The sequence below is a fragment of the Canis lupus genome, chromosome 12 (assembly GCF_048164855.1).
Source record: "Canis lupus baileyi chromosome 12, mCanLup2.hap1, whole genome shotgun sequence".
Classification (NCBI taxonomy): domain Eukaryota; kingdom Metazoa; phylum Chordata; class Mammalia; order Carnivora; family Canidae; genus Canis; species Canis lupus.
Window position 1 is genome coordinate 27251371 of NC_132849.1, and position 26525 is coordinate 27277895.

Below are 26525 nucleotides of genomic sequence, written 5' to 3' on the forward strand. Positions count from 1 at the left end.
AGTGCAATTGCTGGGTCATAGGGTAGCTTTATTTTTAACTCTTTGAGGAACCTCCACACAGTTTTCCAGAGTGGCTGCACCAGTTCACATTCCCACCAACAGTGCAAGAGGGCTCCCCTTTCTCTATATCCTCTCCAACATTTGTTGTTTCCTGTCTTGTTAATTTTCCCCATTCTCACTGGTGTGAGGTGGTATCTCATTGGGGTTTTTATTTGTATTTCCCTGATGGCCAGTGATGCGGAGCATTTTCTCTTGTGCTTGTTGGCCATGTCTATGTCTTCCTCTGTGAAATTTCTATTCATGTCTTTTGCCCATTTCTTGATTGGATTGTTTGTTTCTTTGCTGTTGAGTTTAATAAGTTCTTTATAGATCTTGGATACTAGCCCTTTATCTGATATGTCATTTGCAAATATCTTCTCTCATTCTGTAGGTTGTCTTTTAGTTTTGTTGACAGTTTCTTTTGCTGGGCAGAAGCTTTTTAACTTGATTAAGTCCCAATAGTTCATTTTTGCTTTTGTTTCCCTTGCCTATCTTGCAAGAAGTTGCTGTGGCCAAGTTCAAAAAGGGTGTTGCCTGTGTTCTCCTCTAGGATTTTGATGGAATCTTGTCTCCCATTTAGGTCTTTCATCCATTTTGAGTTTATCTTTGTGTATGGTGTAAGAGAATGGTCTAGTTTCATTCTTCGGATGCAGTGATATTTAAATGTTTCCTCTGACATTTGTTGCAATGTGTGGGTATAATACATGAAACTGAAAGTAGCTCCATAATTTGCATATAATTCAAATCACCTGTTTAATGCATTCTATCACTGTCTCTTCAATTACAAAGAAAATAATTTAAAAATTGTCTTACTAAAGACAAAGATGACCTACTATCTTCTTCATATCATGTCTCTGAAAGAGTTAAAAAATTGCCATTTGAAGATCTGTGGATTGTTTATGTCAAGTCATACTTTGCCCATGGTGAGACATCCAGCTAAGAGAAGAGTTAGAATTTGGAGGTCATTCTGTCTGACTTCAAAGTGCTTGGCATGAACTACTATAATACAGTGTGTTTACAGTAAGTCACAACTTTCCTTATTTTCTTATTTTATCTTCTCTTTGTGTTATTATTTTCTGTGTGATCAGTACTTATTTATGACATTGTGATGACCCAATCTCCAGTGTCCTTCAACACAAAGTTCTAGTGTTTGTAAAAGAGAGATGAATCATAAGCAACTATAAACTGGTTATCTGGCTACCTTAAGCATTCAAACAGGCTCTAAAGCCTTTCTTTCATCCTAACTACCACTCTGACCTCTGGGGTCTGGTGTGGATTCAGGGACAGTGACACGGTGCAGATTTCTTCCCAGCCTGGATGTCAGTGTCAAGTGTTCCTGTCTGTAGGACTGACCTTTCTCCCACGGAGCTGCAACCTCACACATGCCTCCTCTGAGGGTGATTAGCTGCCCTAGGCTGACTCCCCAGATTTTGGAGGCAATGCTCTGATTTTGTGAAGTTGGGGGTTTTTATTAGAATTACATGTTCAAGCACTTTTCTATGTTTTCCTTGAAGATTAGAGCCAATATACTTGGTTTCCACCCTTTATATTTCTCTCCAAAGCAAGGTTCCAGGCCATTTGCCAGACTGCTGTTTCCTTATTTCCCCGTGGCTACTCCCTGATGATTCTCATAAAGTACTGGTGTGGAAGGTCCCAAGATTGTGGCTTTTAAATTTTCTTTTTTTCTGTTTTACAGTTACCTAATCATTTTATAATGGAAGGGTTTGGAAATTACTGCTCTTAGGACCATTTCCTGATCAGAAGAAAAGAGAGTGAGAGGGAGATATGCTTTCCTGCATCTGATCTTCCTGCCCTGTCCTCATATCTAAATATATTCTGGGATATTTCCTTCTATAAGTTTAAAGTGTTTTGAGAAGTGATTTTCATGTATGATGTAAGACAATTGAACTCATTTTTCCCCATATGGGTGTGACACATTGTCCCCAAATTATTTATTTATTTATTTATTTATTTTAATTTTTATTTATTTATGATAGTCACACAGAGAGAAAGAGAGAGAGGCAGAGACACAGGCAGAGGGAGAAGCAGGCTCCACGCACTAGGAGCCCGATGTGGGATTCGATCCCGGGTCTCCAGAATCGCGCCCTGGGCCAAAGGCAGGCGCCAAACCGCTGCGCCACCCAGGGATCCCTCAAATTATTTATTAAATAGTTAATTCTTTCTCCAGAACACACACACACACACACACACATCTGAACTGAAATGACTCCTAAAATATATCCAAGTGGTAACACCACAGTTTGACTCAACAGAATGACACAACAAAGGTTCTACTCATTTCCATGACACTTAGGAAGGAGGCAAAATGTTCCTCTCCACATCAAGATAAATGGTCAGTTGTCAGGAGCCTGAAGAACAACTCAGATGTATCTGTAGTTTCCTCAGAGTGATGAAAAAGAACAGTACCAGTGAACATCATCTGGGCAGAAGGAAGGCAGGATACGAATGAAATGGAGAGGAAAATAAAATATTTTGGAGGAGCAGACAGGCCAAGAAAAAAGTACATTTCTACCTGAAACTCTAGTATTTTGCTGTCAAGACCAGTCTGGAACAATGCCTGAAGCTGCAAAAATACCTGAGCTTTGCTCTCTCTTTCAATGCTGGATGGAGGAGAAAACAAGCAGAGATGGAAGGGAGAGAGCAAGTGGTTGAGGGAAAGAGTATACTCTCTATTAAGCAATCTAGCTGATTGATCATTAAGAGGATTCCAGAAAAGAATGTGGAGAAAAACTTGAATACCCGAAATTGTCCACACTCCCTGCTCTCTTCTACTCTTATCCCAGCAACTAAATTCTCAAGGATTCATTAATCACAACCTATGAGCACACTCAGGCTCAATTCTTGGTGGTGCTGGGGGAAGGTAATGATGCAATGTACCCGGATAGTTGGGGGGAAATGAAGAGGACTGCAACTCTACAATATTTTGATAAATAAAAAATTTGGTTGATCAAACACATAAAAATAAATAATGTCCAAGGAAATGACATTTCAGTGAAGGGCTATGTTTACTGAGAATAGCCAACGAGAAGGGGCAGCAATCCACAATGCTACAAGGTTTTACAGAAGTCGCTTCTACTGTAAGGTGGTCCAGCCACCAGTCCTTGATTTTCCATATCTCTCAATGATTTTTGCAGTGTTTAATCTGCAGCCTCTAGAGTTATGTATGTGTCAAGATCTCAGTGTGTAAAGTAGCAGCAGAACCCTTCAAGTCCTCCCGCCCTCCGGGCCCGAAAGAAAGGGACTAGCAGGATCTCCTTGTGTCAGAAAAGCAGGAAGAATTTTTATTGCAAAGAACAAAATTTCAGTAGCGGTAGAGTTGGGGGATGAACAGTAGAGGTGTAGTGGGGAAGTCTTCCAGGTCCTTATTCTAAGCAAGTGTTTCTAATCTCTTTGTGCTTGGACCTCTGTGAGGTCAAATATAATCTATCATGCCTTCTTTAAGAATGTTTTTAAAAACAAAAGTAAAAGGAAATCATGGGAATAGTTAAGGAAACCACTTTAATTCAAATACAAATATCAAAACATTAAAAAACTGTGACATAGTAATGTATTCTTTATTAATGCATGAAATAAAAGGTCCAGCTGCAAAAATAAAATTACTGTGTGTACAGACATTATCCAGTGTATAAGGAGACAAATCACAGACTGGTAGAAAATATTTGCAAAAACACCTATGACAAGGGCTGTTACCTTAAATTTACAAAGAACACTTAAAACTCAACAATAAGAAATAATCCAATTAAAAATGGGCAAAGAAATGAACAGACACTCATCATGAAAGGAGAAGACAGATATGAAACAAGGCACAGAAAAGATGTTCCAACATTATGTGTTGTAATGGAAATGCAAATCAGAGATGCTATTCCACACTTATTGTTGTGGCCAAAATCTAGAACACAGCTCCAAATGCAGGTGAGAATGTTGAGGGACTCGAACAGGCATTCCCTGCTGCTGGAAATGCAAAAAGGGAGTAGCCATTTGGTAAAACAGTTTGGCATTTTCTTCCAGAACTAAACATACTCTTATCACACAATTCAGCAATCAGACTTTTAGGTATTTACTCTAAGGAGTTGAAAACTGATGTCCACAAAAAAACCTGCACACCAACATATATACAGATTTCTTCATAGGTGTAATCCTTGTTGTAACTCAGATATTCTTCCCAAGGAGAATGGATAAATAAACTATGATGCATCCAGACAATGAAATACTATTCAGCTCAAAAAGGCATAATCTATTTATTGTCCATAGAAACAGCAAAAAGTTGAGTGGTTGCCAGAGGCTAGAAGGGAAGAGGGATGAATAGGTGAAATGGACAGGTAATGGATACGATTTAGATGAGAACAGATACAATTTTTGAGCATTGTTTTAATTGAAATCTACTTAAAGCACACATTTGAACAGAATACAAATCCAGATTCCTTTTCAGGTAAGACCACGTTCTGTAAAAATAATGTTTTGAAATCCATTTCCAAAATAGTAATTTGTCATTTCCAAAAGAGTATTAAGGCTAAATGGTCTTAAAATGTTACCTTTGAGAAAAATATTTCACACCACTCTCTACCCTAGCTGTAGTATATGAAGTACATTCTATGTTCTACATCTTTCAGGTTGTGTTGTATTCTCAGAACCCACTGTGAAATTCCAAGAACTGCTTTTATTTTGTCTCAGAAAAAGGTAATTGAGGCAAGTATAAAACTTCTAGATTTAAGTTCTTCTGTGTGTGTCTGTGTGTACCTGTGTGTGTTTGTTGTTTTATTGAAGTATAGTTGGAATGCTGGGCTACGTTGGTTTCAGGTGTACAGCATAGTGATTTGACATGTCTATGTGCTCTGTTACATAACTGCAAGTGTAATTACCATCTGTACCCACACAACACCATTATGAAATCCTTGATTATATTCCCTGCGCTGTACCCTTCATCCCTGTGCCTTGTTTTTGTTCATTTTATCTACCTCCCACTCTCCTTCATGAATTATTCCCATCCTCCCATCCTCTTTCTGTCTGGCCACCACCAGTGTGTTCTCTGTATTCTTGGGTCTTTTTCCATTTCTGCTCTTGGGTTCTTGTTTGTTTGATTGGTTTGTAGATTTCATATATAAATGAAATCATATGGTATCTCCTTTCTTTGTCTTATTTCTTTCACTTAATATTATACTCTCTAGGACCATTTACGTTGTTGCAAATAACAAGATGTCATTTTTTTTGGCTGAGTAATATCCAATATATATAATAAATATAGATGTGTGTGTATCACTACTTTTTAACAGAAGTAGGACCTTATATCTGCTATGAATTTACAAAGTTAATTTGGGTGCTTGAACAAGCAATTTTACTAATTGTTCTCAGCCATATTTCCTGTGGGGAGGCAGGTATAGAATGCTATCCAGAGAACACAGTGACAGAGCAATTAGTGTAATGAGAAAGAAGATATTCAGAGTAGGAAAATAAAAAATAATAAATACTGAATGGTACCCAATATTCTCTATGAAAAATATAGCAAAATTTATTTGCTTTAAAATGTATTAGATTCGATTGTCACAAATATGCCTCAAGTTTCTGACTCTCAGGCTGACTAAATGTAATAGACCATACACAAAGAGAGAGGGGTTGGGATGAGATACAAGTCAGCTCTCCCTCCCTCAGAGACACTTGCATCACCTCCGTTTTTGAGCTGCTTCTGCCCCGCGAAGGCTGCTGCAGCTGATGGGGCTGTAACATGGGCCAGAGCACTCAGCTGCACATTACTGCCCTGGGTCCTCCAACATCTGCCACTGACACCAACTCAGACACTCTGCGGCGCCTGCTCCCCACTCAAGGAACACATTGGGCAGTGGTGACAGGACAAACAGAGAGGTTTGTGTTCAGGGCTGCACCACTGTGGGAGGAAGCTGTGTACCTTGCCCGCAGTAATAAACTCCAGTATCGTTAGCCTCCACTCTGCTGATTCTCAGGGTGAAATCTGTCCCTGACCCGCTGCCACTGAACCTGTCTGACACGCCAGTGAAGCGGTTGGAAACCAAGTAGATCAGAAGCTGTGGAGACTGGCCTGGCTTTTGCAGGTACCAATCCAAATAGGTGTTTCCATCACTGTGCAGGAGGCTCTGACTGGCCTTGCAGGAGATGGAGGCAGTCTCTCCAGGGCTGACAGACAGGGACGGTGGCGTCTGTGTCATGACAATATCCCCACCGGATCCTAAAATAACGAGAGATAAGTACAAGTTGTGTTAGAAACAGTATAAAACATTTCTATTACTTTGAGTTTTTTATATTTTAGGCTAAATCATATTTTGTGTTTTGTTTTATATTTTAAATGTATTCAATTATCATGGAAAACCCAAGAGAGCAAGACAGAGTGGCTTCTTTCTTCTTTAGTATCTCACTAAAGTACCGTTCTTCGTATCTTTTACTTTCTTCTTAATTTTCACAAGTCTAAAAATTAAATTCTCCTCGTTGGAGGGCAATCTGTCCCATGCACAGAATACACAGGGAGAAAAACAGCACCAGGGGAGCTCACCATCCGCACCCCCATGTCTTTCCTCATCCCCGCCCTGTCCTTACCTGGGATCCAGAGCATCAGCAGCCCCAGGAGCTGAGAAGGGAACCTCATCTTGAGAAGCTGAGCTGAGGAGCCCTAGTAAGTAAAGACAAGCCTAGAGCTGACCTTTATCTCAGACTTTCAAGGGAAGGTCCTCCCCAGGGGACAATATGCAAATCCCCTGGTGGGTGTGGCAGAGTGGAAAGAGGCACAGGTAGGTGCAGGTCCCTCTCCTGCCAGTGTAGTAGCTTAAAAGGTCTTCTGTGCTGGGAGGAAAGCTAACAGAGACAAATTCTTTACTGCCTGAGTAGGAAGAAGGATCGAACTGAGAAAGTCAGGATCTGTGGGAAGACAGTGCTCAGAGTCCTGCCCTTCTGTGAAACCAGCAGAGACGTGAAGGTGTAGTGGCCAGTGTCCATTTCTGGCAGGTGAAAGGCCCTCCTGCTTGGATTCCTGTCTGCTAAGGTCCCGGGGGAAACAGCTGACACTCCCAACTGCAGCTGAGTGGCGGAGGATCTCCAAATCATGGGAAGAACTGGAGATAGTTCTAGGGTCTATGGGGTCTCCTGTTTCCAGGCTGATGGTTTAAGACTGTCTAACAATGATTTAAAATAAACTCACCCTGGGACCCTGTGAATTATGCTCTATGAGAAGATGAAAGTAAAAACACCTTGTCAAGGAGGAAGATTCTCTCACTTACAGGAAGAGAACTAATAATCACATGGAAGAGAATAGGGAAGACGACCGTATTTTATGCTTCATGTAATGAGTATGATTTGTGGTAACCCTTTTTTACTGTCTGGAGTGTATCTTGTCACACTTCTCTCTCCTTCCCCAGATAAAGATAGATCGATTGATTGATCGATCAATAGACACACACACATGCCGTGTGGTATATATGAGACCCTTCATTACAACAGTGACAGAACCTGATGATTCTTCATGTGTCTGCTTGACGTTATCATATTGAGATATTTGTGAGAATTGTGTCAACCTCAAGTTACCTCCCAATTAAAGTCACTGTCCTCAAACAAAATCCTGGAGAAACTGAAAGCATAGAGTTTGTAGTTCTACTGAGTCTCAGGTAATTAAAAGCCAAAGTCATACTGAATTGAAAAATAACTGATAAATACAATTCCAGGTGTGATTACACAGAAAAGCTCAGGCTCTGTATCTCCTAGGATATCTTCCAAGAGTAAGATTTTGTACTGAGAGTGGAATAGCTATTGTGTAAAAATGCTGTGGAGAGCAAATCCTGAACTCTGTGGAGAGTCCCAGGTGCTCACGACAAATTGAGATAGGAGTATAATAGCCCAAGTCCCATAATTTCTTAGGTGTCACTCTATTTACTTTTTCTTATGTTTTCTTCCTTGATCCATGTTATAAGCTAGCCAATGCAATCCTGAATCGTCCTCTTTAAATTTTCAGCCTCAATGTCCACAATAGCCAGACTGTGGAAGGAGCCTAGGTGTCCATCGAATTGAATGAATAAAGAAGCTGTGGTCTGTGTATACAATGGAATATTACTCGGCCATTAGAAATGAGAAATACCCACCATTTGCTTCGAGTTGGATGGAACTGGAGGGTATTATGCTGAGTGAAATAAGTCAAACAGAGAAGGACAAACATTATATGGTCTCATTTTTTTGGGGAATATAAAAAATAGTGAAAGGGAATAAAGGGGAAAGGAGAGAAAATGAGAGAAAATATCAGTGAGGGTAACAGAACATGAGAGACTCCTAATTCTGGGAATAGAACAAGGGGTGGTGGAAAGGGAGGTGGGCAGGCGGTGGGGGTGACTGGGTGACGGGCACTGAGAGGGGCACTTGATGGGATGAGCATTGGATGTTATGCTATATGTTGGCAAATTGAACTCCAATTTAAAAAAAATTTCAGTCTTCCTAATGAATCCTATTAGTGAATGAATTCAGAAAGATAAGCCACAATAATGAAAAATATCAGGACAAAGACAAAAAGGATAATACAAGACAATATTATAAATGTTAAGGTGAGTGTCATAATATTCATAACCCATGTTAAGTGAAGAATCACATTGTGTAACACTATTTCTCAACTGTACTTCAAAAATGAATCACATTACACATTTTTATGTGAAAGCTCAGCGTGTGGAAATATGGCTGCAAATTATTCATCTGTCATGGTTTTTTTTTTACTTACTGTATATCAGTTTTGAAAATGTTTTTCCAAATTATTTTTAGAATGTTTGAATTTGGAATATTACTATTTGCTACAGAAATTAACATGAAAACTTAAAAAGTCTTTTCTGCTTGGTTGCCTGTCTCATAATTTTTAAAAATTATCTAAAATATCTCGAAAATGCAAAATCTTAGAAAGATTATTTCTTGACAGTAAAGGCTTTGAAATTTTCCAGTATGACCTGTACACTGAACAAGGAGTATTCTTAGTTCCAAACAGGAATCCGCGTCTCTACATGTTTACACTCTATTTTGTACCCTGGACAATAAAACTGACCCCAGCAAAGCTGGACGCTACAACTTCACAGAAAGAATAACATTTGTAAGGGATGTAAGCAGAAACTCTGTGAGGTCCAGGTGGGGAACAGGGCTCTAGAGGTCTCTAATCTAAGCACCATCAACTGAATTAGCAAGGAGTTTTGCAGGTGGATTTTATGGCACTGTTGTCTCTGTGCGATAGGCTGTTCATCTGGGTCCAAAAAAGTGGAAGTCAGTGTGTGATTTGTGTACCTTGAGAAGATTCTCTTTTTGGTGCAACTGTGAACCCATTATCCTGGGATCAGAGTGTGTGGGATAGGAAGTGTGATGCTGTTATATATTCTGTAGACTTTGACCTATAAATTTTATCAAGCCAGATGCTCAAACTATGGTGCTTTGGTGAAGATGAGACAAACACAGAAGCTTGTTTCCTGACTAACCTAAATGGAAGTTCTTTCTGATAAAAGGCGAGCTTTTTTTTTTTTTTAATTTTTTTTATTGGGACTCAATTTGCCGGCAGATAGCATATCACCCAGTTCTCATCCCATCAAGTCCCCCCTCAGTGCCCGTCACCCAGTCACCCCATCCCCCTGCCCAGATCCCCTCCCACTACCCCTTGTTCGTTTCCCAGAGTTAAAGTCTCTTGTGTTCTGTCACCATCACTGATATTTCCCACTCATTTTCTCTCTCTTCCCCTCCATCCCTTTCCCTATTTTTTATATTCCCCAAATGAATGAGACCATATAATGTTTGTCCTCTGAATGACTTATTTCACTCAGCATAACACCCTCCAGTTCCATCCCTGTTGAAACAAATGGTGGGTATTTGTCGTTTTTTTTTTTAATTTTTATTTATTTATTTATTTATGATAGTCACAGAGAGAGAGAGAGAGAGAGAGAGAGAGAGAGACAGAGACACAGGCAGAGGGAGAAGCAGGCTCCATGCACCGGGAGCCCGACGTGGGATTCGATCCCGGGTCTCCAGGATCGCACCCTGGGCCAAAGGCAGGCGCCAAACCGCTGCGCCACCCAGGGATCCCTATTTGTCCTTTCTAATGGCTGAGTAATATTCCATTGTATACATAGACCACAGCTTCTTTATCCATTCTTCTTTCAATGGACACCCAGGGGCGAGCTTTTTTTTTGTAGGAGAACTGAGATCAAGACATCCAGCAGAGGGAGCATCCCCAGCTTCAGTTCTGTTGAGTAGATTCTTGGGACTTGTGATTGAAATGGGTCACCTTTTCTAAATATTTGTAAATGGTCACCACTGGGGGATAATCTGTACAGATAAATAACCTGATTCATACACCTGTGAATGTGTTGATCTTCTGACTTTACAAGTTACTTCTCAACCATTGGGCTTCAACGATCTAGATATTCCAAAGCCCTGTTCTCTATTTATGAGTGTTCTCATCAGGGAGGAGAGGAAGCATTTTTAGCTCAGGCCCCAATCCTTGAGTTCCTTAGGGAAAAAAAGGAGGCAAAATTTTCTTGATGAATCTGTGACAAAACATCAGTGTCCTTCATGTGAGACCTGGCCTTCCCTTCAATCAATGAGCTTGAGACTTTAACTGGCTTAGGTCTAGGACCTGAATCAGAAGCAGTGACTTTAGGCTTCAGCTCCCCTGACCTAGAGTTTTGCAGTTACAGAGACAAAATATACACTAAGAGTCTGCACATTGACTTAATTTCTACTAATATGTGCTTAAGCATCTACTGCCACAGATGCCTCTTTCTGACAACATTCTGTCCTTGTATATTGTGGAAATTGTACACCTTCTGCCTATGAAAGTTAGTATGACAAGTTGGTCTGTGCTACTCACTGACATCCCTGGTTCCAGGCATCATTCCCTGGAAAGCAGATTCATGTGTAAGGTAGCATGGGGACAGTGGTTGAGGAATGTTCTTGAGATCAGCGTCTCTAAAGCAAGATTGGGCACATGAGGGAGTTGAGCAGGGATGCAGGACAACCAAAGCCTAAGCCGATCCCCCAGAGGGACCCACAACTGGTAGGTCTCCAGAGAGGATACAAATTGGGGCACGTGGGCAAGGCCCTTATGCAGGATTTTATCTTTTACCCCCTGCTGTACCTTTATTCATTCTTGATCCACCTTCAGAGAAGCTGACTTTTCATAATTGTTCCTAATTTCTCCACAGATATCCCCAGTTTGTTTTATTTTTGCTCTTTCTTGAAAGTATGAAGAGTCTATAACTTTATTTTTGCCATTACTCTAGAAATGTGTTTTATATTAGAGAAAGTTTTTACCTTTGTTACAGGAGAGAAAGAGATGTTTCTCTTGTTTCAGGGAAGATTTCAACCTTGGGGCTATATCCATCCCATGTGGGTATTTAAGGAGAATGCCAAAACGCCTGTAGACTGTGGAGGTGTCACCACTCTTGCAGAGACTGGGTACAAAGAACCACCCGGTAGAGGAGAAGCTCCGGTCCATATAAGCCAGGTGGCTGTCCCTGACCAGATGTGTTGACGACCCCATATGCAATTTCATGATGGAGTTTCCCAAGGACCACAGCCTCTTGGGTGTGGGTCTGTTCCCAGTTGGCTTTCATGTCCATACTTCATCCTCCACAGCATACTGCCTGCAGCTCTTCAAGGTGGCCTGGAGGCCCGAGGTTGAGAAGGACTAGCCCATCAGGGTCTCCTTGTCTGATGGGAGAGATGAAGGGACCGCTCCCAATACCATTTTTAGGAGGGGGTTCCCAGGCTTCCCTCCACATGTGTGATGCTTTGCTAGAGGAGCTCACAGAACTGAGAGAAACACCTATTTATGTTTACCAGTTTATTCAAGGATATGATCAAGATACAGATGAAGAGCTAGATGGAGATACATAGGGTGAGGTCTGGGAGGGTCCTGTGTACAGCAGCTTCTGTCCTTGTGGAGATGGAGTGCATCTCTTTCTCTCTGTGGATTGTTCATCTGTGTGGAAGCTCTCTAAACCTTGCACTCTTGAGACTCGTGGAGGCTTGCTTACCTAGACATGATCGATTATTATCTATGTGTCAAGCTCCTCTCCCCTTACTGGATGGGAAATGGGGCAGCAAATTCCATGGTTCTAATCATGGCTTGGTCTTTCTGGTGACCAGTGCCCATCCTGGAGCCCATTCAGGGGCAATCTCACAGAATGAAAGATTCTCTAGAGCTTTTATCTCCTAGGAAATTATAAGCGTTTTAGGAGCTCTGTCAGGGGCTGGGAGCAGAGACCAATCTCTATATTTTCTCGTATGTCACAGACATAAATCAGAAATTCTGGAGGACCACCATTGTTTCAGAGGCTGGGGAATTCAAGCAGGTTCTAAAGCCTTGCATCCTATCTAACTCCCACTCTGACCTCTAGGGTCTCCTGTGGGTCAAGGACAGTGGACACGATGTGGATTTCTTCCCAGCCTGGACGTTAGCCTGATATGGCTGCAAGTGTTCCTATCTGCAGCACTGACCCTTGTCCCACAGAGCTGCAGTTCTCATACAAACCTCCTCTGAGGGTGATTAGCTGCCGTAGGCTGCCTCCCCAGATTTTGGAGGCAATGCTCTGATTTTATGAAGATGGGGGTTTTTATTAGAATTACATGTTCAAGCACTTTTCTATGTTTTCCTTGAAGATTAGAGCCAATATACTTGGTTTCCTCCCTTTATATTTCTCTCCAAAGCAAGGTTCCAGGTCATTTTCCAGACTGCTGTTTCCTTATTTCCCAGTGGATACTCCCTGATGATTCTCATAAAGTACTGATGTGGAAGGCTCCTAGATTGTGGCTTTTAAATTTTCTTTTGTTTCATTTTACAGTGACCTAATCATTGTATAATGGAGGGGTTTGGAAATTAATGCTCTTAGGATTGTTTCCATGATCAGAAGAAAAGAGAATGAGAGCGAGATATGCTTTCCTGGATCTGATCTTCCTACCCTGTACTCATATCTCAATATTTTCTTCTGTAAGTTTAAAGTCGTGTTTTGAAAAGTTAGTTTCATGTATGAAGTAAGACAATTAAACTCATTTTTCCCCATACGGGGGTGACACATTGTCCCCAAATTATTTAAGTAGTTAATTCTTTCTCCAGAACACACACACACACACACACACACACACACACACACACTCACACACACACACACACACAGACAGAAACATCTGAACTGAAATGACCACTAAAATCTATCCAAATGGTACACCACAGTTTGACTCAACAGAATGACACAACAAATGTTCTCCTCTGAGCAGTTCCATGACACTTAGGAAGGAGGCAAAATGTTCCTCTCCACATCAAGATAAATGGTCAGTTGTCAGGAGCCTGAAGAACAACTCAGATGTATCTGTAATTTCCTCAGAGTGATGAAAAAGAACAGTACCAGTGAACATCATCTGAGCAGAAGGAGAGCAGGATGCGTATGTGGAATGAAGAGGTAAAGAAAAGATTTTGGAGGAGCAGACAGGCCAAGAGAAAAGTACATTTCTACCTGAAACTCTAGTATTTTGCTGTCAAGACCAGACTGGAACAATGCCTGAAGCTGCAAAATACCTGAGCTTTGCTCTCTCTTTCAATGCTGGATGGAGGAGAAAACAAGCAGAGATGGAAGGGAGAGAGCAAGTGGTTGAGGGAAAGACTATACTCTGTGTTAAGCAATCTAGCTGATTGATCATTAGGAGGATTCCAGAAAAGAATGTGGAGAAAACCTTGAACACCTGAAATTGTCCACAGTCTTTACTTTCTCTTCCACTCTTATCCCAGCAACTAAGTTCTCAAGGATTCATTAATCACAACCTATGAGCACACTCAGGCTCAATTCTTGGTGGTGCTGGGGGAAGGTAATGATGCAATGTACGCGGATAGTTGGGGAGAAATGAAGACGAACTCAAGTCTATAACATTTTGATAAATAAAAAATTTGGTTGATCAAACACATAAAAATAAATAATGTCCAAGGAAATGACATTTCAGTGAAGGGCTATGTTTACTGAGAATAGCCAACGAGAAGGGGCAGCAATCCACAATGCTACAAGGTTTTACAGAAGTCGCTTCTACTGTAAGGTGGTCCAGCCACCAGTCCTTGATTTTCCATATCTCTCAATGATTTTTGCAGTGTTTAATCTGCAGCCTCTAGAGTTATGTATGTGTCAAGATCTCAGTGTGTAAAGTGGCAGCAGAACCCTTCAAGTCCTCCCGCCCTCCGGGCCTGAAAGAAAGGGACTAGCAGGATCTCCTTGTGTCAGAAAAGCAGGAAGAATTTTTATTGCAAAGAACAAAATTTCAGTAGCAGTAGAGTTGGAGGATAAGCAGTAGGGGTGTAGTGGGGAAGTCTTCCAGGTCCTAATTCTAAGCAAGTGTTTGTAATGCCTTTGTCCTTGGACCTCTGTGAGGTCAAATATAATCTGTCATACCTTCTTTAAGAATGTTTTTAAAAACAAAAAATAATAGAAAACCATAGGAATAGTAAGGAGACTAATTATATTCAAATATGAATATCAAAACACTTAAAAACTGTGACATAGTAATGTATTCTTTATTAATGCATGAAATAAAAGGTCCAGTTGCAAAAATAAAATTACTGTGTGTACAGACATTATCCAGTGTATAAGGAGACAAGTCACAGACTGGTAGAAAATATTTGCAAAAACACCTATGACAAAGGCTGTTACCTAAAATTTACAAAGAACACTTAAAACTCAACAATAAGAAATAATCCAGGGATCCCTGGGTGGCGCAGCGGTTTGGCGCCTGCCTTTGGCCCAGGGCGCGATCCTGGAGACCCGCGATCGAATCCCACGTCGGGCTCCCGGTGCATGGAGCCTGCTTCTCCCTCTGCCTGTGTCTCTGCTTCTCTCTCTCTCTCTGTGACTATCATGAATAAATAAAAAAATTTAAAAAAAAAAGAAATAATCCAATAAAAATGAGCAAAGATCTGAACAGACACCTCATCAGAAAGGAGAAGACAGATATGAAACAAGACACAGAAAAGATGTTCCAACATTGTGTGTTGTTAAGGAAATACAAATCAGAGATGCTATTCCACACTTATTGTTGTGGCCAAAATCTAGAACACAGCTCCAGATGCAGGTGAGCATGTTGAGGGACTCGAACAGGCATTCCCTGCTGCTGGAAATGCAAAAAGGGAGCAGCCATTTGGTCAAACAGTTTGGCATTTTCTTACAGAACTAAACATACTCTTATCACACAATTCAGCAATCAGACTTTTCGATTTATCCTATGGAGTTGAAAACTGATGTCTACAGAAAAACCTGCACACCAACATATATACAGATTTCTTCATAAGTATAATCCTTGTTGTAACTCAGATATTCTTCCGAAGGAGAATGGATAAATAAACTATGATGCATCCAGACAATGAAAACTATTCAGCTCAAAAAGGCATAATCTACTGTCCATGGAAACAGCAAAATGTTGAGCGGTTGCCAGAGGCTAGAGGGGAAGAGGGATGAATAGGTGAAATGGACAGGTAATGGACATGACTTTAGATGAGGACAGATATATTTGATCATTGTTTTAATTGAGATCTACTCAAAGCACACATTTGAACAGAATATAAATTCAGATTCCTTTACAGGTATGACCATATTCGGTAAAAAATAATGTATTTGGTTAGTACTTTAACACTTTTTGCAAAATAGTACCAAATTTATCATTTCCAAAATAGTATTTAGGCGAAATGGCTTTAAAATGTTACTTTTGGGAAAAAATCTCACACCACTCTCTACCCAACATGTGGTATATGAACTACATTGTATGCTCTACATCTTTTTTTTTAATTTTTATTTATGATAGTCAGAGAGAGAGAGAGAGAGAGAGAGAGAGAGAGAGAGGGGCAGAGACAGAAGCAGGCTCCATGCACCCAGAGCCTGATGTGGGATACGATCCCAGGTCTTCAGGATCACGCCCTGGGCCAAAGGCAGGCTCCAAACCGTTGCGCCACCCAGGGATCCCTGTATGCTCTACATCTTAAGGTGTGTTGTATTTCAGAATCCTCTGTGAAATTCCAATAACTGCTTTTATTTTGTCTCAGAAAAAGATAATTGAGAGAAGTATAAAATTTCTAGATTTAAGTTCTTTTGTGTGTTTGTGCACACAAAAGACACACCTCTGTGTGTGTGTGTGTGTGTGTGTGTGTGTGTATGTCGTTGTTTTATTGAAGTATAGTTGGAACACTGGGCTACGTTGGTTTCAGGTGTACAGCATAGCGATTTGACATGTCTATGCGCTATGTTATGTCACTGCAACTGTAATTACCATCTGTCCCCATACAACGCTATTATGAAATCCTTGATTATATTCCCTGCGCTGTACCCTTCATCCCTGTGCCTTGTTTTTGTTCATTCCATATACCTCCCACTCTCCTTCGTGAATTATTCCCATCCTCCCATCCTCTTTCTGTCTGGCCACCACCAGTGTGTTCTCTGTATTCATGGGTCTTTTTCCATTTCTGTTCTGGGTTTCTTGTTTGTTTGATTGGTTTGTAGATTCCACATATAAATGAAATCATATGGTATCTGTCTTTCTTGTCTGACTGTTTTCACTTAACATTAGACTCTCTAGGACCATTTACGTTGTTGCAAAAACAAGTTAATTTGGGTGCTTGAACAAAAAAATTTACTAATTGTTCTTAGTCATATTTTCTGTGGGGAGGCAGGTAGAGAATGCTATCCAGAGAACACAGTAACAGAGCAATTAGTTAACTGAGAAAGAAGAAATTCAGAGAGTGGGAAAATAAAAAATAATAAATTCTGAAATATACCCAATATTCTCCTATAAAAATATAGCAAAATTTATTTGCTTTAAAATGTATTCGACTTGGATTGTCACAAATATGCCTCAATTTACTGACTCTCAGGCTGACTAAATGTAATAACCAAACACAAGGAGAGAGGGGTGGGATGAGATACAAGTGAGCTCTCCCTCCAGCCTGTTGCTCAGAGAGCACTTGCATCACCTCCGTTCTTGAGCTGCTTCTGCCCCGCAAAGGCTGCTGCAGCTGATGGGGCTGTAACATGGGCCAGAGCACTCAGCTGCACATTACTGCCCTGAGTTCTCCAACATCTGCCACTGACGCCAACTCAGACACTCTGCGGCGCCTGCTCCCCACTCAAGGAACACATTGGGCAGTGATGACAGGCCAAACAGAGAGGTTTGTGTTCAGGGCTGAACCACTGTGGGAGGATCTTGTATACCTTGCCCGCAGTAATAAACTCCAGCATCATCAGCCTCCACTCTGCTGATTCTCAGGGTGAAATCTGTCCCTGACCCGCTGCCACTGAACCTGTCTGGGACCCCAGGGTCTCTGTTGGAGACCTTATAGATCAAACGCTGTGGAGACTGGCCTGGCTTCTGTCGGAACCAATACAAATAGGTGTTCCCATTACTGTGCAGGAGGCTCTGACTGGCCTTGCAGGAGATGGAGGCCGGCTCTCCAGGGCTGACGGACAGGGACAGTGGGGTCTGTGTCATGACAATATCCCCAGTGGATCCTAAAATTATGAGAGATAAGTACAAGTTGTGTTAGAAACAGTTTAAGACATTTCAATCATTTTGGGTTTTGTATATTTTAGGCTAAATCATATTTTGATTTTGATTTATATTTTAAATCTATTCAATTATCATGGAAAACCCAAGATAGCAAGACAGAGTGACTTCTTTCTTCCTTAGCATCTCACTAAAGTACTGTTCATCAAATATTTTATATTCTTCTTAATTCTCACAGTCTAAAAATTAAATTCCCCCTGTTGGAGGGCAATCTCTCCCATGCACAGAATACACAGGGAGAGAAACAGCACCAGGGGAGCTGACCATCCACGCCCCCATGTCTTTCCTCATCCCCCCGCTGTCCTTACCTGGGATCCAGAGCATCAGCAGCCCCAGGAGCTGAGAAGGGAACCTCATCTTGAGAAGCTGAGCTGAGGAGCCCTAGTAAGTAAAGACAAGCCTAGAGCTGACCTTTATCTCAGACTTTCAAGGGAAGGTCCTCCCCAGGGGACAATATGCAAATCCCCTGGTGGGTGTGGTAGAGTGGAAAGAGGCACAGGCAGGTGCAGGTCCCTCTCCTGCCAGTGTAGTAGCTTAAAAGGTCTTCTGTGCTGGGAGGAAAGCTAACAGAGACAAATTCTTTACTGCCTGAGTAGGAAGAAGGATCTAATTGAGAAAGTCAAGATCTGTGGGAAGACAGTGCTCAGAGTCCTGCCCTTCTGTGAAACCAGCAGAGATGTGAAGGTGTAGTGGCCAGTGTCCATTTCTGGCAGGTGAATGGCCCTCCTGGTGGATTCCTGTCTGCAGGAAGGTCCCGGGGGAAACAGCTGACACTCCCAATTGCAGCTGAGTGGCGGAGGATCTCCAAATCACGGGAAGAACTGGAGATGTTCTAGAGTCTATGGGGTCTCCTGTTTCCAGGCTGATGGTTTAAGACTGTTTAATAATGATTTAAAATAAAATCACCCTGGGACCTTCTGAATTATGCTCTATGAGAAGTTGAAAGCAAAAAACCTGCCAAGTAGGAAGATTCTCTCACTTACAGGAAGAGAACTAAGAGTCACATGGTAGAGAATATGAAAGAAGAAAGACAGAATTTTAGGCTTCAGGTAATGAGTATGATTTGTGGTAACCCCTTTTTTACAGTTTGGAGTGTATCCTGTCATATTTCTCTCCATTCCTCAGATAAAGATAGATAGATCTATTGATTGATTGACAGACACACACATGTCATGTGTTATATATGAGACCCTTCAGTACAATAGAGACATACTGATGATTCTTCATGTGTCTGCTTGAGGTTATGTCATATTGAGTCATTCATGAAAATTGTGTCAACTTCAAATTACCTCCCAACTAAAGTCACTGTCCTCAAACAAAATCCTGGAGAAACTGAGGCATAGAGTTTATAGTTCTTTGAATCTCAGGTAATTAAAAGCCAAAGTCATACTGAATTGAAAAATAACTGATAAATACAATTCCAGGTGTGATTACGCAGAAAAGCTCAGGCTCTGTATCTCCTAGGAAATCTTCCAAGAGTAAGATTTTGTACTGAGAGTGGAATAGCTATTGTGTAAAAATGCTATGGAGAGCAAATCCTGAACTCTGCAGAGAGTCAGTTGCTCAGTTGCTCATGACAAATTGAGATAATAGTAATACTCTTGAGTAAGAGTATAATAGCCCAAATACCATAATTTCTTACTTGTCACTTTATTTTCTTTTTCTTATGTTTTCTTTCCTTGATGTTATAAGTTAGCCAAAGCAATCCTCATTCTTCCTCTTGAAAATTCCAGCCTCCCTAATGAACGCTGCTAGTGAATGAATTCAGAAAGACAAGCCACAATAATGAAAAATGTCAGTATGAAGACAAAAAGGAAAATATAAGACAATATTATAAATGTTAAGGTGAGTGTCAAAATATTCATAACCCATGTTAAATAAAGAAACACATTATTTAACACTATTTGTCAACTAACTGTACTACAAAAAAAATCAAATACACATTTTTTATGTGAAAGCTCAGTGTGTAGTAATATGGTGCAAATTATTCATCTGTCATGGTTTTTATTTTATTGGATATCAGTTTTGAAATGTTTTTTTTTTCAAAATTATTCTTTAGAATGTTTGAATTTGGAATATTACTATCTGCTGCAAAACTTAACATGAAAACTTAAAAGGTTTTTTTCTGCTTGGTTGCTTGCCTCATAATTTCTTAAAATTATCTAAAATATCTCGAAAATGCAAAATCTTAGAAAGATTATTTCTTGACAGTAAAGGCTTTGAAATTTTCCAGTATGACCTGTACACTGAACAAGGAGTATTCTTAGTTCCAAACAGGAATCCGCGTCTCTACATGTTTATACTCTATTTTGTACTCTGGACAATAAAATTGACCCCACCAAAGCTGGACGCTACAACTTCACAGAAAGAATAACATTTGTAAGGGATGTAAGCAGAAACTCTGTGAGGTCCAGGTGGGGAACAGGGCTCTAGAGGTCTCTAATCTAAGCACCATCAACTGAATTAGCAAGGAGTTTTGCAGGTGGATTTTATGGCACTGTTGTCTCTGTGCGAGAGGCTATTCATCTGGGTCCATAAAAGTGGAAGTCAGTGTGTGATTTGTGTACCTTGAGAAGATTCTCTTTTTGGTGCAACTGTGAGCCCATTATTCTGGGGTCAGAGTGTGTGGGGTGGGAAGTGTGATGCTGTTATACATTCTGTAGACTTTGACCTATAATTTTTATCAAGCCAGACAGGTCAAACTACAGAGCTTTGGTGAAGATGAGACAAACACAGAAGCCTGTGTCCTGACTATTGCAGATGGGAGTTCTTTCTGATAAAAGGCGAGCTTGTTTTTTTTTTTCTTTCAGTTTTTAAATTGGAATTCAATATTCCAACATAGAGCCTATCACCTAGTTTTCGTCCTGTCAAGTGCCCCCCTCAGTGCCCATCACCCAGTCACCCCATCCCCCCGCCCACCTCCCCTCCCACTACCCCTTGTTCATTTCCCAGAGTTAGGAATCTCTCATGTTGTGTCATCTTCACTGATATTTCCCACTCATTTTCTCTCTTTTCCCCTCCATCCCTTTCACTATTTTTTATTTTCCCCCAAAGAATGAGACCATATAATGTTTGTCCTTCTCGGATTGATTTATTTCACTCAGTATAACACCCTCCAGTTCCATCCATGTTGAAGCAAATGGTAGGTATTTGTTCTTTCTAATGGCTGAGTAATATTCCATTGTATACATAGACCACATCTTCTTTATCCATTCATCTTTTGATGGACACCGAGGCTCCTTCCACAGTTTGGCTATTGTGGACATTGCTGCTAGAAACAATGGGGGGCAGGTGTCCCGGTGTTTCACTGCACCTGTATCTTTGGGGTAAATCCCCAGGAGTGCAATTGCTGGGTCGTAGGGCAAATCTGTTTTTAACTCTTTGAGGAACCTCCACACAGTTTTCCAGAGTGGCTGCACCCGTTCACATTCCCACCAACAGTACTGGAGGGTGCCCCTTTCTCCACATCCTCTCCAACATTTGTTGTTTCCTGTCTTGTTAATTTTCCCCATTCTCACTGGTGTAAGGTGGTATCTCATTGTGGTTGTGATTTGTATTTCCCTTATGGCTGGTGATGTGGAGCATTTTCTCATGTGCTTGTTGGCCATGTCTATGTCTTCCTCTGTGAGATTTCTGTTCATGTCTTTTGCCCATTTCATGATTGGATTGTTTGTTTCTTTGCTGTTGAGTTTAATAAGTCTTTTATAGATCTTGGATACTAGCCCTTAATCTGATATATCATTTGCAAATATCTTCTCCAATTCTGTAGGTTGTCTTGTAGTTTTTTTAAAAAGATTTATTTATTCATGAGAGACCCACAGAGAGACAGAGGCAGAGACACAGGCAGAGGGAGAAGCAGGCTATCTGCGGGAAGCCCGATGTGGGACTTTCCGGGTCTCTAGGATCACACCCCGGGTGATGGCGTTGCTAAACCGCTAAGCCACCAGGGCTGCCCTGTCTTGTAGTTTTGTTGACAGTTTCTTTTACTGTACAGAAGCTTTTTATCTTGATGAAGTCCCAATAATTCATTTTTTGTTTTTGTTTCCTTTGCCTTCGTGGATGTATCTTGCAAGAAGTTGCTGTGGCCAAGTTCAAAAAGGGTGTTGCCTGTGTTCTCCTCTAGGATTTTGATGGAATCTTGTCTCCCATTTAGATCTTTCATCCATTTTGAGTTTATCTTTGTGTATCGTGTAAGTGAATGGTCTAGTTTCATTCTTCTATGTGTGGCTTTCCAATTTTCCCAGCACCATTTCTTGAAGAGACTGTCCTTTTTCCAGTGGATAGTCTTTCCTGCTTTGTCAAATATTAGTTGACCATAGAGTTGAGAGTCCACTTCTGGATTCTCTATTCTGTTCCATTGATCTATGTGTCTGTTTTTGTGCCAGTACCACACTGTCTTGATGACCACAGCTTTGTAGTACAACTTGAAATCCGGCATCGTGATACCCCCAGCTATTGTTTTCTTTTTTAATATTCCCCTATTTGGGCTCTTTTCTGATTCCATACAAATCTTACAATAAATTGTTCCAACTCTCTTAAGAAAGTCCATGGGATTTTGATAGGGATTGCACTAAATGTGTAAATTTCCCTGGGTAACATTGACATTTTCACAATATTAATTCTTCCAATCCATGAGCATGGAATATTTTTCCATCTCTTTGTGTCTTCCTCAATTTCTTTCAGAAGTGTTCTGCAGTTTTTAGGGTATAGATCCTTTACCTCTTTGGTTAGGTTTATTCCTAGGTATCTTAATGCTTTTGGGTGCAATTGTAAATGAGATTGACTCCTTAATTTATCTTTCTTCAGTTTCATTGTTAGTGTATAGAAATGCCACTGATTTCTGGGCATTGGTTTTGTATCCTGCCGCACTGCCGAATTGCTGTATGAGTTCCAGCAATCTTGGGGTGGAATGTTTTGGGTTTTCTATGTAGAGTATCATGTCATCTGTGAAGAGGGAGAGTTTGACTCCTTTGCCAGTTTGAATGCCTTTTATTTCTTTTTGTTCTCTGATTGCTGAGGCTAGGACTTCCAGTACTATGTTGAATAGCAGTAGTGAGAGTGGACATCCCTGTTCTCAGGGGAAGATCCCCTGATCTTAGGGGAAAGGCTCTCAGTGTTTCCCCACTGAGAATGATATTTGCTGTGGGCTTTCCATAGATGGCTTTTAAGATGTTGAGGAATGTTCCCTCTATCCCTACACTCTGAAGGTTTTGATGAGGAATCGATGCTGTATATTGTCAAATGCTTTCTCTGCATCTATTGAGAGGATCATATTTTTTTCTCTTGTTAATATGATCTATCACATTGATTGCTTTAAGAGTGTTGAACCAGCCTTACATTCCGGGAATGAACCCCACTTGGTCATGGTGAATAATCTTCTTAATGTACCGTTGGATCCTATTGGCTAGTATCTCATTGAGAATTTTTGCTTGTGTTCATCAGGGATATTGGTCTATAATCCTCCTTTTTGGTGGGGTCTTTGGTTTTGGAATCATGGTGATACTGGCCTCATAGAATGACTTTGGAAATACTGCATCTCTTTCTATCTTCCCGAACAGCTTTAGTAGAATAGGTATGGTTTCTTCTTTAAAAATTTGTTAGAATTGCCCTGGGAAGCCATCTGGCCCTGGACTTTTGTGTTTTGAGACGTTTTTGATGACTGCTTTAATTTCCTCCCTGGTTATTGGCCTGTTCAGGTTTTCTATTTCTTCTTGTTCCAGTTTGGTAGTTTTCAGTTTTCCAGAAATGCATCCATTTCTTCTTGATTGCTTAATTTCTTGGTGTCTAGCTGCTCACAATACATTTTTAAAATCGTTTGTATTTCCTTGGTATTGGTGGTGATCTCCCCTTTCTCATTCAAGATTTTATTAATTTGAATCTTTTTTCTCTTCTTTCTAATAAGGCTGGCTAATGGTTTATCTATCTTATTAATTCTTTTTTTTTTTATCTTATTCTTTCAAGGAACCAACTCCTGGGATCCCTGGGTGGCGCAGTGGTTTGGCGCCTGCCTTTGGCCCAGGGCGTGATCCTGGAGACCAGGGATCGAATCCCACGTCGGGCTCCCGGTGCATGGAGCCTGCTTCTCCCTCTGCCTGTGTCTCTGCCTCTCTCTCTCTCTCTGTGTGACTATCATAAATAAAAAGAAAAAGAAATAAAAAAAGAACCAACTCCTGGTTATGTTAATCTGTTCCACAGTTCTTCTGGTCTCTATTTCATTGAGTTCTGCTCGAATCTTTATTAACTTCTTCTGCTGGGTGAAGGTTTTATTTGCTCTTCCTTCTCCAGCTCCTTTAGGTGCAAGGTTAGATTTTGCATTTGAGTTCTTTCCAGTTTTTGGATGGATGCTTGTATTGCGATGTATTTCCCCCTCAGGACTACTTTTGCTGTATCCCAAAGATTTTGAATGGTTGTATCTTCATTCTCATTAGTAATTGAGGCAAGTATAAAACTTCTAGATTTAAGTTCTTCTGTGTGTGTCTGTGTGTGTGCACATCTCTGTGTGTGTATGTTGTAGTTTTATTGAAGTATACTTGGCGCGCAGTGCTTACGATGGTTTCAGGTGTACAACATAGCGATTTGACATGTCTATGTGCTATGTTATGTCACCGCAAGTGTAGTTACCATCTGTCCCCATACAACGCTATTACGAAATATTTGAATATATTCCTTGTGCTGTACCCTTCATCCAGGTTACTTGTTTTTGTTCATTCCATATATCTCCCACTCTCCTTCGTGAATTTTTCCCATCCTCCGATGATCCTCTTTCTGTCTGGCCACCAACAGTGTGTTCTCTGTATTCATGGTCTTTGCCCTTTCTGTTCTGGGTTTATTGTTTGTTTGTTTGGTTTCTAGACTCCACATATAAATGAAATCATATGGTATCTGTCTTTCTTTGACTTATTTCACTTAACATTAGATTTTATAGGACCATTCATGTTGTTGCAAATAACAAGATGTCTTTCTTTGACAGACTAATATTCCAGTGTATATAAATAAGTAAGTGTGTGTGTGTATGTATCTAGTATTACTTTTTAACAAAATTAGGACCTCATATCTGCTATGAATTTACAAAATTTATTTGGGTGCTTGAACAAACAAATTTACTAATTGTTTACAGCCATATTTCCTAGCAGGTATAGAATGCTCTCCAGATAACACAGCAATAGAACAATTAGTGTAATTGAGAAAGAAGAAATTCAGAGAGAAGGAAAATAAAAAATAATAAATTCAGAATAGCACCATCAGGTACCACTTCTCCTATCAAAAATATAGCAAAAGTTGTTTGCTTCGAAATGTATTCGGCTTGGATTGTCACAAATATGCCTCAATTTTCTGACTCTGAAGAGGGGTGGGGATGAGATACAAGGGAGCTCTCCCTCCAGCCTGTTGCTCAGAGAGCACTTGCATCACCTCCGTTCTTGAGCTGCTTCTGCCCCGCGAAGGCTGCTGCAGCTGATGGGGCTGTAACATGGGCCAGAGCACTCAGCTGCACATTACTGCCCTGGGTTCTCCAACATCTGCCACTGACGCCAACTCAGACACTCTGCGGCGCCTGCTCCCCACTCAAGGAACACATTGGGCAGTGGTGACAGGCCAAATAGAGAGGTTTGTGTTCAGGGCTGAACCACTGTGGGAGGATCTTGTATAACTTGCCCGCAGTAATAAACTCCAGTATCGTCAGCCTCCACTCTGCTGATTCTCAGGGTGAAATCTGTCCCTGACCCGCTGCCACTGAACCTGTCTGGGACCCCAGGGTCTCTGTTGGAGACCTTATAGATCAAACGCTGTGGAGACTGGCCTGGCTTCTGTCGGAACCAATTCAAATACGTGTTTCCATCACTGTGCAGGAGGCTCTGACTGGCCTTGCAGGAGATGGAGGCAGTCTCTCCAGGGCTGACAGACAGGGACAGTGGGGTCTGTGTCATGACAATATCCCCACTGGATCCTAAAATTATGAGAGATAAGTACAAGTTGTGTTAGAAACAGTTTAAGACATTTCAATCATTTTGGGTTTTGTATATTTTAGGCTAAATCATATTTTGATTTTGATTTATATTTTAAATCTATTCAATTATCATGGAAAACCCAAGATAGCAAGACAGAGTGACTTCTTTCTTCTTTAGCATCTCACTAAAGTACTGTTCATCAAATATTTTATATTCTTCTTAATTCTCACAGTCTAAAAATTAAATTCCCCCTGTTGGAGGGCAATCTGTCCCATGCACAGAATACACAGGGAGAGAAACAGCACCAGGGGAGCTCACCATCCACGCCCCCATGTCTTTCCTCATCTCCGCACTGTCCTTACCTGGGATCCAGAGCATCAGCAGCCCCAGGAGCTGAGAAGGGAACCTCATGTTGAGAAGCTGAGCTGAGGAGCCCTAGTAAGTAAAGACAAGCCTAGAGCTGACCTTTATCTCAGACTTTCAAGGGAAGGTCCTCCCCAGGGGACAATATGCAAATCCCCTGGTGGGTGTGGCAGAGTGGAAAGAGGCACAGGCAGGTGCAGGTCCCTCTCCTGCCAGTGTAGTAGCTTAAAAGGTCTTCTGTGCTGGGAGGAAAGCTAACAGAGACAAATTCTTTACTGCCTGAGTAGGAAGAAGGATCGAACGGAGGAAGTCAAGATCTGTGGGAAGACAGTGCTCAGAGTCCTGCCCTTCTGTGAAACCAGCAGAGACGTGAAGGTGTAGTGGCCAGTGTCCATTTCTGGCAGGTGAATGGCCCTCCTGGTGGATTCCTGTCTGCTAAGGTCCCAGGGGAAACAGCTGACACTCCCAACTACAGCTGAGTGGCGGAGGATCTCCAAATCACGGGAAGAACCGGGGTTAGTTCTAGGGTCTCTGCGGTCTCCTGTTTCCAGACTGATGGTTTAAGACTGTCTAATAATGATTTAAAATAAACTCACCTTG

General features: G+C 41.1%; 1 long non-coding RNA gene and 2 gene segments (V, D, J or C); 2 read left to right on the forward strand and 1 right to left on the reverse strand.

The window, feature by feature from the left end:
* The window catches only part of LOC140601358 (immunoglobulin kappa variable 3-11-like), a 77316-nt gene extending 72119 nt beyond the window's left edge, over window positions 1–5197 (forward strand). The window contains exon 6 of the V gene segment in view: window positions 4671–5197.
* LOC140601357 (immunoglobulin kappa light chain-like) overlaps window positions 1–26525 on the reverse strand; it is a 201365-nt gene that overhangs the window by 45159 nt on the left and 129681 nt on the right.
* Window positions 5270–25998, forward strand: LOC140601360 (uncharacterized). 3 transcript variants are annotated; one of them, XR_012004373.1, is made up of 4 exons: window positions 5270–7682; window positions 12873–13018; window positions 19350–19461; window positions 20309–21043. It is a non-coding gene; the product is annotated as an uncharacterized lncRNA (long non-coding RNA). The 3 variants fall into 3 exon arrangements; XR_012004372.1 differs by lacking the exons at window positions 5270–7682; window positions 12873–13018; window positions 20309–21043 and adding exons at window positions 16036–18665; window positions 25795–25998; XR_012004371.1 differs by lacking the exons at window positions 5270–7682; window positions 12873–13018 and adding an exon at window positions 16036–18665.